Source organism: Aedes albopictus, chromosome 2 (genome assembly GCF_035046485.1).
Source record: "Aedes albopictus strain Foshan chromosome 2, AalbF5, whole genome shotgun sequence".
Lineage (NCBI taxonomy): Eukaryota > Metazoa > Arthropoda > Insecta > Diptera > Culicidae > Aedes > Aedes albopictus.
In genome coordinates, this window is record NC_085137.1 from 262,924,657 (window position 1) to 262,939,626 (window position 14,970).

Here is a 14,970-nt window from a genome sequence, read left to right on the forward strand (position 1 = left end):
ATTGGTGTCTTCGGCAAAGTTTATCAGTATAACATAAACTTACATAAAAATAAACACCTGTTTTGCAAATCTGCCACTAGGTGGCGTTTACCGGGTTTTTTCGTCTTTTTTCGATTTTTTGGCGTTTTTTCGACTTGGCTAAACTAGTGTCGCTCCCCCCGATAACTTAGAAAGTTGGTGTCTTCGGAAAAGTTGATCAGAATGACATGAACTTACATAAAAATAAACACTTGTTTCAAAATTCTGCCACTAGGAGGCGCTAGTAAACTTGCAAATTGAAAAAATCTCAAAGCTCAGAATCCTGATAACTTAGGAAGTTGGTGTCTTCGGCAAAGTTGATCAGTATGACATAAACTTACATAAAAATAAACACTTGGTTCAAAATTCTGCCACTAGGAGGCGCTAGTGAACTTGCAAATTTTAGAAATCTCATAGCTCAGAATTCTGATAACTTAGGAAGTTGGTGTTTTCAGCAAAGTTGGTCAGTATGACATAAACTTACATAAAAATAAACACTTGTTTCGCAATTCTGCCACTAGGCGGCGTTTACCGGGTTTTTTCGTCTTTTTTCGATTTTTTTGGCGGTTTTTCGGCTTGGCAAAACTAGCGTCGCTCCCTCCGATTACTTAGAAAGTTGGTGTCTTCGGAAAAGTTGATCAGAATGACAAGAACTTACATAAAAATAAACACTTGGTTCAAAATTCTGCCACTAGGAGGCGCTAGTGAACTTTCAAATTTTAGAAATCTCATAGCTCAGAATCCTGATAATTTAGGAAGATGGTGTCTTCGGCAAAGTTGATCAGTATGACATGAACTTACATAAAAATGAACACTTGTTTTAAAATTCTGCCACTAGGCGGCGTTTACTGCTTTTTTCGTATTTTTTCGACTTTTTTGGGGGTTTTCGACTCAGAAAAACTAGTGTCGCTCCCCCGATAACTTAGAAAGATGGTGTCTTTGGCAAAGTTGATCGGAATGACATAAACTTACATGAAAATAAACAATTGTTTCGCAATTCTGCTACTAGGCGGCGCTAGTGAACATACAAATTTTAGAAATCTCATAGCTCAGAATCCTGATAACTTAGAAAGTTGGTGTCTTTGGAAAAGTTGATCAGAGTGACATAAACTTACATAAAAATAAACACTTGTTTTGCAATTCTGCCACTAGGCGGCACTAGTGAACATGCAAAGCCGAAAAACCGCCAAAAAAGTCGAAAAAAAGACGAAAAAAATTGGTAAACGCCGCCTAGTGGCAGAATTGCAAAACAAATGTTTATTGTTATGTAAGTTTATGTCATACTGATCAACTTTGCCGAAAACACCAACTTCCTAAGTTATCAGAATTCTGAGCTATGAGATTTCTAAAATTTGCAAGTTCACTAGCGCCTCCTAGTGGCAGAATTTTGAACCAAGTGTTTATTTTTATGTAAGTTTATGTCATACTGATCAACTTTGCCGAAGACACCAACTTCCTAAGTTATCAGGATTCTGAGCTTTGAGATTTTTAAAATTTGCAAGTTTACTAGCGCCTCCTAGTGGCAAAATTTTGAAACAAGTGTTTATTTTTATGTAAGTTCATGTCATTCTGATCAACTTTTCCGAAGACACCAACTTTCTAAGTTATCGGGGGGAGCGACACTAGTTTTGCCAAGCCGAAAAATCGCCAAAAAAATCGAAAAAAGACGAAAAAGCCCGGTAAACGCCGCCTAGTGGCAGAATTGCAAAACAATTGTTTATTTTTATGTAAGTTTATGTTATACTGATCAACTTTGCCGAAGACACCAACTTTCTAAGTTATCAGGATTCTGAGCAATGAGATTTCTAAAATTTGCATGTTCACTAGCGCCGCCTAGTGGCAGAATTGCGAAACAGGTGTTTATTTTTATGTAAGTTCATGTCATACTGATCAACTTTGCCGAAGACACCATCTTCCTAAGTTATCGGGATTCTGAGATATGAGGTTTTGAAATTTTACTTGCTCACTAGCGCCGCCCAGTGGAGGAATTTCGAACTTCGCAACTCATCGTCAGTAAGTTATTGGCGTACCCAACAACTTTCCCGAAGACACTATCCTTCCAAATTATCAGGGTCTTGAGCTGTCGCATATCGTAACGTTTGCTTGACAACCTGATATGGTTCCTGTAGTGCAATTTAGCATCAAACTGTTGATGGTCCCTCTAGCGGCCAAATTGCCAACTAATCATATGAACCAAAGTTCTAAATGGTAGATCTTATCAAGCCCTAAAACTTTGCCGAAGAGAGTATTGCGTTAACTCTTAACACACCCGAGATAATAGGCCACACCCCCAAAATGCCGAAATCCCATAAGCTCTTAGTCTCCTATTAAGTGGATTCCTATTGCGCCCCCCGACCAGTGATCTTATAAGAGTCTCGACTGTATTATCATGGAAGTTATATAAATTAACAAATATTTTTTTGCAAATACCGTCAAGGCACCATTCACCGTGGATCTAAGAGGATTCGGGCAAATAAGGGCTGTCATTTGACACCAGTCTTATAAATATTGTTGCTGCCGCTTTTAATTGCCTTCATTATAGGTTAAAATTAAAGCAATATCCACAGAAGTAGAAAATTTTTCACAAATTTTTTTAGAAAAACACTTCGAGTTCAGTTCCGCAGCATGTGACACGTTCCAGCGTAACGGGACACCGCAAGGAACTAACTTTCGTGAACAAATGACGTCTGCAATCGAATGCAATGTTCATGACCATACGGTTTAACAGGTTTTATAACAAGCTTATTAGATTTACTTCGTGATGCAATACTTGTTCTATGGGTTTTGGTTCCAATTTACATAATATAACATGTTACATTTCGTCACGGGACACCATCGCAGAAATCTTCTTTTCAAAATTTTTAAACTGAAATGCGTATATCAGCTCTGTTATGAGGTTTTGAATAATAGAGTCTTCTAGACTTTTCTTCTTTGGATTGATGTGAACAAGATTGCCGAAGTGAGTTTTACTAAGAAATGTATAGTTTCGGAAATATTCTTGATTTAGTTTTGGGAGCGCAGCGTTACGCTCGCGTGAAAACAGTGTTTTGCTAATGGTGTCCCGTTACGGCTAAACACGTCTAGTTGTAGATCAAATGCTTTGCTAGATAGAATGTTGGTGTCTTCGGCAATGTTTTTCAGACAGATGGTAGCTGTCCGACAGGACACAAATAGGCCTTCAAACCCGCTCTGGCCCTATGGTGGCCATCGGAATAGGCCCTGGGGAACCTGTTTCGAGGTTTTTTGATCATACATTGGTGCGAGTTTATTATACTCAAGTGGCCGTGCAATATTCGGAACCATTCCGGCGATATTCCGGATTGTGCAGGGGTCAGGGGGTTGTCAAAATCGCTAAGAGTGGTTATTTCGAGTGTTATTGTGTTTGAACCATCGATTTTCAGCGAAATTTTTGTTGCGAACAGTGAAACACAGCTGCTGTAACCACATTGGAATAAGTTCGCCCATCCGAATCCCCTGACCAGGTTCCGCGGGGCCTCATTGGGGACACTTCTGGTATTCAACCTAAACATGCCGTGCGACATATCAATCTCCATGATTTCGGAGGACTGAGTCAGAAACGATAGACTGAAGTATGTATCAACTAATTTGGCCACCCCGGAATGTATAGCACAGGTTCCACAGGGATGTCATCGGGGACATTTCTAGTTGGCAACCAAAACTTGCTGAGCGACGTGTCAATCTTCATGACTTCGAAAGAATGGGATAGAAAAAAATGACTTAAGTATGTATCATCTAATATTGCCGCTCCGTAACACCTGGAGCAGGTTCCGCGGGGGCCTCTCAAACACAATAACACACACGAACAAATCAGTTTTAGCCATTTGGCAAAACAGATCCCATCCCCACCCCCTGACCACAGTACAACCCGGAATATCTCCGAAATGGTTCCGGCCATGGCCACTTGAGTGTAATAAATAAGCACCTAGTTATGATCGATCGAGTGCGACTTCAAAAAAAAAATCGGATGAAAATTGACGTAATGCCAGTATTTTGAAAATGAGTTACCGGGGGTCGGGTACGTGAAGTTTAATTGTATCTCCAAAACTATGGTTGTGCGACGTTTCTTCGCGGTTTTTCCACATTCTACATTATAATGATCCGAAGAAGATTTATTGATATCTATAGTACATTCTTCCAACACAGTCTTTTCAAGCATGTGTTGCATGTTGCTTTAATACTTTATTTGAAGGCTCATGCGCCTTGGGAATAAAGGAACCAACTATATTTGAAATAAATTTTACATTTTAAAGGGGATTTTTCTTTTATACTATGTTGTATTGGGGAACCGTTAAAATCGCGGTTTGGTCGAGGTTAGGGAAAACAATGTTTTATTTTGGAAGCGATGGGATTATGGGGGCTTTCAGTTAATATTTAGCTAACGACAACCAGTAACAATACAAACAAACGGATTTCGAGAAGAAAAAAAGGTTGACAACCAAAACGACAAGAGGGAGGTCGCTAGACTTTTAATTAATGGTGACTAATTTTATGTAGTCACAAAAAGTAATGCAATGCCATTTTCGTGATGCATTTTACCTTTTTTTTAATTTTCAATAAGAATATAAGCTTTAAAATATGTTTGTCGTCATAAAAGTAAATTATACGGTGATTAATGGGGTAAAAAAAGAATGCCAACCATTACTTCGGGATTTTCATGTTTTGAACGTTGTGTGATTCTATAAGCCTTTTTATACATCATGGTGGTAATTCATAGGACATGTTGAAAAGGTTATAGCATTCAAAGAGTATGCTGTCACAACAAAACTTAATAAAATATCACTTGTTATACTGATCCATCAGAATACCTGCCATTTCTTTACGTAGTTTTCGTAGAGCTGAGAAGTGGGCTTTGTTCCAGTAGGGCCGTTACACCAAGAAGGATAATGTAAATATATACCACCTACAATATCATTTCATCAAGGTTACAGTTTTTTGGTTAGATATTTGATCAAGCCAAACTTATTTATCCACTTATGAATGTCTTTAAAATTTTCGTAACGGGACACCATGTCTACGTACCCATTGTAACGCCTAAGATAAAGCGTCGATCAAGGTAACCCACATGTTGGAAGAAAGGTCTCCACGAGTACTAAGAGAATCCTAAAAATAATCTTTCTAAAGTTCGCAATAAATAAGTTATTACAACAAATGTGCTATTTTCGTAACGGGACACCATTAAATTGCGGTTATTGCAAAAAGTGCTTAAAACATATCTAAACCCATTTTTATGAAAAGTTGCCTTTGGGTGTATAAAATATACATTATTGTACTACATTTACAAAAAATAGGCATAATGTTTTTGAACTTTCATATGCAAGCAGGCATAATTTTAAACTTATCAATGAAAAATTTCATTTTTCTTACATAAAATGCTATTACTTCACCTAACTATTTAAATACGTTACCAGTCAAATTTTAAGTAAAACAAATGGTTTTCCTAAGATTGAATCTACCCTTTTTCATATGCTGGAAAGCTTGGGGCAAAACAATCACTTTGATATTTCACACCCTTGGCGTAGAAGTGCGTGGAATGTGTCATGTGCATTTATTAACGCTTGAAACCTGACTGACTATCGCTTCGCTCAGCGGAAGTTGGAATCACCTACACCTCATCTGCAAGAAATTTAGATTCACTTTATAATAAACAAGACAGTTTGACACATGGTTTGGCGTTTCTCTTTGCTATAAACGGTATCGGTATAAACTAATTGCTATAATTTGGTGATACAGTACAATTAGTAAAGGGTAGTATGGTCGCCTAATTCCGTGGTAGGTACCCATTCACCGTGTATGAGAAATTTTATTCTACTTTGTTTAAAAATTATCAAAACAACCCAGCCAAGGGAATTTTCTTCGTTTAAATTCATTTCAAGTAATAACTTGCAAGATTTTATTAGAAAAACAAATGTTCAAATTTTCGATTTTTTTTTCTAGATATATCGGACAATATGGGGCACGGTGAATGGAGACCATTGATTCTTGGGGTACCCATTTACCGTGCCTTTTTGTTTCAATTAAAAAGTACGAGTAATAGTACTTTCTTGTTAAACTTACTTCGGTAATGAAAAATACATACCTGATATGTGAATTTAATTGCTTCTTAGTGGAATAAAAACGTTACTACATTTAGTTTATCGCTTAAATCACCTTAGCGCAGTTTTCGTTTTGTCACTATGAATGCAGTGAACGAGCAGAAACCCGCTTCATGTAAACACACTTTTGACACTAAATGATACTTTTAAATGTTTCTAATGAGCGTTTTGACATGGTAACAATACATTAGTGTTGTATTGGTGAAATTGAAGGGAAATTGTCATATCATTCAATCATAACATGGAAATAATGAAAAAATATTCGAAGGCACACGGTGAATGGAGCCCCCACGGTGAATGGCGCCTTGGCGGTAAATCGAATTTCTTCGTTTATTTGGCATCTATTTTGGTAATTAACGCAGTTTTTGTTAAAATCGAGGAAATACCGCCAGACCCACAGGAAACGCCTCCAAGTATGCAATCGCACGGCATACCCATGACCAAATCAACACTCAGAAATAAAAGTATACACGGAATTACTATTATTTATGCCTTTTGTATCCGCATTAGCGTGGTTCAAAAAATCGTTTTTGCTCCACACCGCTTATTCGATTCCTAACCAGATTATATATCTTCTCCCAAAATTTGAGCTCATTTGGTTGAAAATTGAGACTGCACAAGCCCATCAAAGTTTGTATGGGAATTAGTATGGGAAAATGATGTTTTTCATTCAATCGACCGTAGCATTTCCCCAAGTGCCCTATTGGGTTAGTTGACCCTTGGTAATCTTAGGCTACTCTATCAGCTACAACTATGCAGAAGACCGCATTCAAATCGGACGCCTCATTAATAAGTTATCGATTTGTATCCAACTGGGAAAACTTTAACAGTGACCCTCCAGCTTCCCAGCAGGCAACATTGCTGCATATAGCGCCAAAGATAGTACACTGAAATCATGGCTACTATGTTCTACTGCAAAATGCAGTGATGCCCACCGATTAGTTTAACCATCATGAGTAAAGATTTCGATTCTGGATAAAAATCGTTAACTAATTAATGAGGCGTCCGATATGAATGCGGTCTTCTGCAAAGTTGTAGCTGATAGAGTAGCCTAGGATTACCAAGGGTCAACTAACCCACTAGGGCACTTAGGAAAATGTTACGGCGGATTGAATGGAAAAAAACATTTTCCCATAGTAATTCCCATACAAACTTTGATGGGCTTGTGCAGTCTCAATTTTCAACCAAATGAGCTCAAATTTTGGGAGGAGGCATATAATCTGGTTAGGAATCGAATAAGCGGTGTGGAGCAAAAATGATTTTTTGAACCACGCTAATCCGCATCTCTCTCACTCTCTTTCTGTTTTCATGCTATCTGGTGCTTCGCCTGGGTTGATAAATCAATTCACTTCAACCCAGGCTAAACGGCAGATAGCATGAAAACATAAAGAGAGTGAGAGAGATGCGAATACAAAATGCATAAATAATAGTAATTCCGTGTATACTTTTATTTCTGAGTGAACAGTAGAAAACCTGTATTATATTTTGGACACCAACTATTTCAAGCGTTACAGGTGAATGTTAAGAGATTCGCTGCGTAATACTTCTTTATTGAACATTTCTCATTGCAATTAGGCTTTCAAATTTCTTACATATAATAATTTGAGGTGCACACTCAGAAATAAAAGTATACACGGAATTACTATTATTTATGCATTTTGTATCCGAATCTCTCTCACTCTCTTTCTGTTTTCATGCTATCTGCTGCTTCGCCTGGGTTGATAAATCAATTCACTTCAACCCAGGCTAAACGGCAGATAGCATGAAAACAGAAAGAGAGTGAGAGAGATGCGGATACAAAATGCATAAATAATAGTAATTCCGTGTATACTTTTATTTCTGAGTGCATATTGTATGTAACGGTAAAGTGTATGTTCTCTTGCATACCTGCGCATCGGAGGGGTTTTGGGGCACAGTTTACATTTTCGATAATTTTGAAGTAAATTCTAAATTGTCAAGCGTTTTCAACGTAAATCAACAGAATAGGGACAGAACTGAACTGTTTTAGATCGAGGTTCGGAGAGGAGGTAAAAGAGAAGATGTGGCTTGCTCGATGATCAAACTAAAAGTGCTGGTCATGTATTTCGTTTCTATAACGTCAGTTCGAGTGCGTTACATTTCATGTGTTACAATACAAGTATTGCGCGATTGCTCATAGCATTTCTTTTGTCATTCGACAGCACATAACAACCACAGAGAAACAGACGTCACACTCTCGTCGCCTCCCATCGATCACCTTTTCAACGGTTGATTCAAATATTCAGTAGTAGGTCGATTGACCACTCGCGGCGCTGGTATCGTTTTTGCTCCTGTTTGACGTTTGCTCACTACCGCCATCTAGTGGCGGTCCGGCCAAACACAGTACGTTTAGCATTGGGCGATTACGTTTTCGTGACGATGTTTTTTTAATGAAACTTGTTCTAAGTGTTACGTCTGTTTCTCTGTGTAACAACTCTTCCCCTTTTGAGGGGTTAAAACTAACATTTCGATTTAAAGGACATATAAAACAATTCAATAATTTAAATGTATTCGAAATGACACTTGTCAACTACATATAATAATTCGAGTTCTTGTATTCAGATCTGTTATTTACTTATCTTATATCCTATGGTTTAATAAAATTTGGTATTTTAAGCACTTAGTTCACTTGTATATAAAATCACGGTCTTCCTTAACCATTCTCCTCCGCTTCGAACGTCTAAGTTCAGGGCTTGGTTCGAACGCCATGCTTCGGCGCTCCCGCTTCCACCTTCCGTCCTTATGTTCATTCGGAAATCCCCGAAACGGTTCTTCGTCCTCTACGCTCTCTCTTCTTCTCTGGGTTATCGGTGTTCCAACTACCGGAGCCGACACAGTCACGTTGGGTCGCAAGGGTTTGTCTCTTTAGCAAGGCGAAGCTGCGTCCGATGGGCCATTGCCCGCACGCTTTCAGTTTTCACCAGGAAAGTATTTTTGGAAAAACGTTTTAGAAATATTGTTTTTAACCATCGTGAGTGGTGGTGCGGATTATGGTTCCTATACCATACAATATCACCACTATCACCAGCCATCAGATTGTCAAGGGTAAAGACACTGTATGCTAAAGACTCGAAATCTGATGATTGTTGCTGTTGATGATGATTGTCGCGTCATGACGATGATGCTATCGAGCAATGCTTTTAAAGCGCGTTGACATTGACAGCAAATTTGGAATTCCAATTGGAACATTTCGTGTCTTTGCATATCGTGTCTTTAGTCAAGGGCTGGGATCAAGGGGATCTTGGGAGCAATTAGTACCAGGGTTGCAAAAAAATGAAAGCAAGAAACGAACGTGAGTTTTTGTTTTTGTCTTTTCACCACGCCGCTTCTGACGTTGAATCACGGAGGCGGGTGAGAAGAGAATAACAATTCTCTCGTCGCTCTCATCGTGGCGACGGCGAAATTCAAAAACAACATTTTCTCTGTCATTGGCACTCAAAAGAGAAAATTCACCACGCTTGCTTATGGGCCAGTCGCATTCATGCGGCCGTTGTTGACATGAAGCACCCATCAGTGCAGATCGTGTGTTGAAGATGGTGGAGTCATTACGTCCACAAAGTAGTTGAGTTTTTCTGTGTTCACTTTCAAGTATCTCACAGCGGAGCTGAAAATGAATGCCCAATGCATTCAGTTCAGCATAATTTCATTCAATTGAATGTGAGTTTTTCAACCCTGATTAGTACTATTAGAACCAACAAATCTTTCCTCATTTGGCTGCGGTGGTATTAGTTGCCATTTATAGCTTTTCTTTGGGTTAATCAAATCTACCAGCGTCTTTGGATTAAAGGTAAATATCGGATGGAAACGTTCCATCACTCGTCAAGGTGCTGTTACGATAACACTAGTTTACAAAATAAAACGAAAGTCGTGAACTTCTGCCAACGACCAAAATTTTTGAAGCACAATTTAGCACTGATTTCGAAACCGTGCTTCAAAAAATTTTAAGTAGAGCAGTTTTTGAGTTTTGGCTCAAAATCGAGTTTTACAACTTTTAAAAATATGGAATTTACTTAAATTCAAATATCTTGCGTTTTGTTTAACCAATTTCAAATCTTTTTCCATAAATTAAAAGCTGAATACAATACCATTCGATCATCTGAATACAGGTTTTGCGTCAGATTGATGAAATTCAAGATATTGGCGAGTTTTAGGGACGATCTCCTTAAATTTTAGCAAAATTTCTAAAAATATGTGAAGAAATGTATTTTTTTCAATAAGGAAAAAAACAATTTAAAAATTCTTTCTCAACGTTTATTTGACATATCATATGTAGGCGAGTTACAGTAAAAAATTCAGCTCAATCGGAGTATTAACTTCGGAGAATGAGATGTTTGAAGTGAGCGACGTTGCTTAAAAATAAAACAAAAAACGATTTCAAATCATTAAGCTTGTATGGAAAGTCGAAAAAAAATCCGCTCTACTGTAATTTTTTTCCTTCGCGTTTTCGAACTCAGGGCATGATTCTACACCAAAAATGATCATCAGCTTACCGAGTTCAAAAATGCTGTAAACTAGTGTAATTGAACAAGAACAAACTTATTTGCTCTTCCAGTTCTAAATGCGCCACTTCTGGGTTCACCAAAAACTTCTTTAACACCTCTTTTACTGTTCTTACGAGTCTTTCAGCCTGGCCATTACTAGGTGGGTGGTACGGTGGACTCTTTAGGACACGGGTTCCCAACCGGTGGTCCGCGGCCCCCTGGGGGGCCGTGAAGCCAGTCAAGGGGGGCCGCGATGTTACCAAAAAAATGTTAAATTTTTTATTCTTTGTTGTGCAAATTTTACCAATCTTTAATTTTGTATACCACCATCCCAAAAAGCCACAATTCAAGGAACAAATTTTTAGTATAAAACGCCTTCAGAAGAAAACATTTTTCGGCTACGCCGCTATTTTTCAAATACGACTCAAATTTAATATTCGTTAGCTTTGGTAGTACGATAGTGTACGATAAAAAAATCCACAAATTACTTTACGGCCAAAGATTCACGGTGTTTACGGATCCCAAGCCGTTGTTAGGGATTTTTGGTAAATGTGGAGGTAATGCGATTTATGCTACAAAAAGTTGCAGTGGTACATTTTAGAATTGTCAATATACGACTTTGATATACAATATAGACCAGGGGTTCCCAACTTTTTTCAGATGGCGACCCCCTTCGAGAATTGTCAAAACATCTGGGGCTAAACATAAAAATTTAGAAAAAAATATGAATTAAATGAACGGAACCGATTTTTTTTGGATACAGAGACGTAGACAGAAATCTACTGTGGAAGAGATTTTCGATGATCACTGATACTTTTTTATTCGACACTCACATTTTGTAAACAAAACGAAAGCAAGTTTACTTTTATGATGACCCCAATGAACCTAGCAGTGTCGTAGTTTCTGCTTTTCCACCAACAGATGTCGTTACTAATCGAACGGATCGCCATCTGTTGAGAGTTTTAACAGTTTTATTGCGGTAATAATGATTGCCAGAAGGTTTACATATCGGAAAGTTTTGTTTACTCTTAAAATCTGTATTTATGAATATCGTCAAGTATACTACAAAATATTTTATTAATGGTTTTCATAAAAGCAGTCATAAAACTGTGAGTTTTAATTATTGCTGTAATAAAAATAAAACATTAATAAAAATCAAACAAAACCAATCAGCGATGGAATTGTTACTTGGGCGGTGTTTATTCACCTCCGTTGCTAGGGGGAATCCGACAAAGGAGCTCGCTCTTCTCCCTAGCTAACTGCCAAGGACTGTTGCTTCGGCAACCCCGGTGCCCAAAAGAAGAAGAAGGAGAAGAAGAAAAAGAAAAAGAAGGAAGAAGCTCCGCATGAGCCTCTGCACGAATCTGGCGTACTGCTCACTCCCACAGAAAATTTGAAAACAGTTCGCACAGTAAAAGTCAAATGTGACTTTTACTGTGCGCGGTGTTTTCAAATTTTCTGTGGGAGTGAGCAGGACAGGGCAAATTCGTACAGAGGCTCATAGTCCGTGCGGGAGCGAAGCCATCGACGACCAGCACCACCGTTTTGCAGCAAGGGCCCCAACGAGTGACGTCTACCAGTGCCTTGGGGAGAACTGGGCAAAACCGGTCAGGCGTAGATAATACAGTTTTTATTGCAAAAAAATTTTTTTTTTGTATTTTATTATTTAATTTCATCCGAAATCTGAATTTTAAGTGAAGGTACCCTGCTTTAGGCCGCCCTGCCGGGCACTAGGTGGTAAGGGCTGAAAACCTATCCTTACAATATTTCTATCCAACATTTACGAGCTTTATAGGCCACCAGAATTATATGCACATTTCATGGTAAGAATCAAACACTCTTATGTCTGTCTGGTATGTGTTGCACTCAGCCAAATAAACTTAAGGTTTCCATAAGGACTAACTGACTATGAAACGGTCTTTATACAATTCATTATGATTCAAATGAATTTCAAAAGGTCATTATATGATGTAGAAACCTCTCACAGCTTGGCTCTACTATATGTTTAGCAACATGGTATATTCACTTTCAGCTGGTCAGACTTAAAAATGGGTTTCCTAGGGATAAAGTTGATTATTACGTTCTCGGATTAAACTTTTCAAAAGACACTTCCTGAGTGACATGGTAGGCATGATTTACCGACGGTTCGAGATTTGTGGTGGAATTTCAGTTTTTACTTATCCATATTTCGAGCGCTTTAGAGATGAAGAGATATTGCATCATGATCTACCAAAAATTGTGTCTCTAGAGTCTTTTTTTTCTCATGGCAAAAAAAACAACATGACAGATGCTTCGTGAATCTTACAGTGCTGGTAAAAAAATATTTGGGAAACTGAAGTATTGGGTATAGTCACAGAGAACAGACATCCAAGTCCAGTTCCAATCGCGCTCGGTTAATTTCCCATTCGCGACTACGAAGTTGTCGAATGTGCGTGAAGGTTTACGTGAAAAAAAAAACAAGAGGGAAATATTTTTTGCTTTTTTTCACGCACATTCTGACAGTTCCTTACGAGGTTTTTCATTAGAGCGACAAAGAGTTGGAATCTCTTTTACCTTCGTAGTCGCGAATACTAATTTAATTAACCACTTGAAATGTTTCAATTCACCACTGACTGTGGCAATATGGTGTTTGGTGGCGTTAGTGCTGTCATCGTGTATTGGTTTGCAACCTTACTCAAGTAAAGATTCAAATCCTTACACAACTTTCCAAATGAAATTTGTTCTAGCCTGGATGTCTGTTCTCAGTGGTATAGTTATAATTGAATCTATCGCTCGCTAATTATTATTCTGCCTCAAGTAAAATAACATTTCGTCTAAACTGAAATTTTATTTTATTTTTCCAGAATAATTATTTAATCGGAGGAAGTGATTGTGATAATTTTATATTGTTTTTATTATTGTATTCATAGTTTTATTCGGTACTGTAACCTTAATACATTGTTTTCAGTATTGCTCATATAATACGCTAAAACAGCATATTTCCAACTTACTCACTCATGAGTTGTATTGTTGTTTTACGACTTAACAGTAGTAACGCCAAAAAAACTTTATTATAGCATTAGTTTCTGTTTGTTTCTTTGGTATGGCAGAATCTGTCAAAACGTCAAAATATTTGTTATGACTAGCTGCGCTTGTTGTTCTGTCCAGAGCATCGTCGGATTATTCCAGTTTTTATGAGTACCCCTATTAAATTGCTGCGTAAGCCATGATTTTCTGCTTATTTGAAATGTTTCATGATTTTGCGAATGAAATAATCAAAGATTGCCTCGGTGATCGCGACGTTTAATCAGTTTAATCAGTTTACGCTGTTAAGTGAATTCCCCTAAGGGCCTGTCCATAAACTACGTAGACTCTGATGGGGGGAGGGGGGGTTCTAGGCAAAGTCTACGGTCCATACAAATTTTCAATTTTTTGTATGAACGAAAGTCTACGGAGGGGGAAGGGGGGTCTGAGATTGCCAACAATGAGTCTACGTAGTTTATGGACAGTGCCTAATGAATTTTAAACATTTTGCACCTCGACGTTAAGGAGAAACTTCAGAGAATACAAACATGGCTGCCACAAAGGCCGACTTGGTCCCCTACTCACGATTTCAAGAGCACCAATCTTGAAAATTTGTAAACAAATGCTATCGATTTGTAAAAGCTGCCTCTTTTTGGAAGTGAGCAAAGCCAGGAAAAACAAGTGCGGCTTGACTCGATGCTTTGTTCGTCAGATTTGTGCCTCTAAAATTTGTATGAAAAATTGCAATGGGATTTCTTGATGTTTCCCCTTAATATCAATGCGAGTTTGAATTGTTTTGTGAGATGGAAAAAATGATTCCAAAAATTGATCAACAAACCAAATTAACAAAAAATTGTTGATGTTTTCACATCTGACAGTGGGCGCTATTTACTAGCGCCCAGGACATCCTGTCTACCATAATTCCAATGCATTGATATAGGCCGTGTAGGGGGCCTGAGTAGGAGGAAAGGGACGAGCCAGGGATTGCACCCAGGACCTTCTGCATATGAATCAGACCACCAAACTCGTAAATACCCGATGGATTATTATAATATGTTTGAAATGTAATTAGGAAGCGTTACACGATTTTCTAGGATTTTTACTAGAGTGTTTCAAGTAATTTGGACAAACCGAAACCACAGACAAACAGACGTCTCACTCTACTCACTTCTCATCGTTACCCTTTTTAACGGTTAGTTCAAATATTTTCGCAAGTTCGCAAATCGCTCGATCACGGCGCTCGTATCGTTTTTGCTCCTGTTTGACGTTTGCTCACTACCGCCACCTACTGAACGGTTTGCGTAACACAGCTTGGTTAGCATTGAGCGATTATGTTT

General features: G+C 38.2%; 1 protein-coding gene across 9 annotated transcripts in view; it reads left to right on the top strand.

Annotated features, from left to right (window-relative positions):
- LOC109421801 (junctophilin-1) overlaps nucleotides 1–14,970 on the top strand; it is a 134,191-nt gene that overhangs the window by 70,226 nt on the left and 48,995 nt on the right. The window lies entirely within an intron of this gene.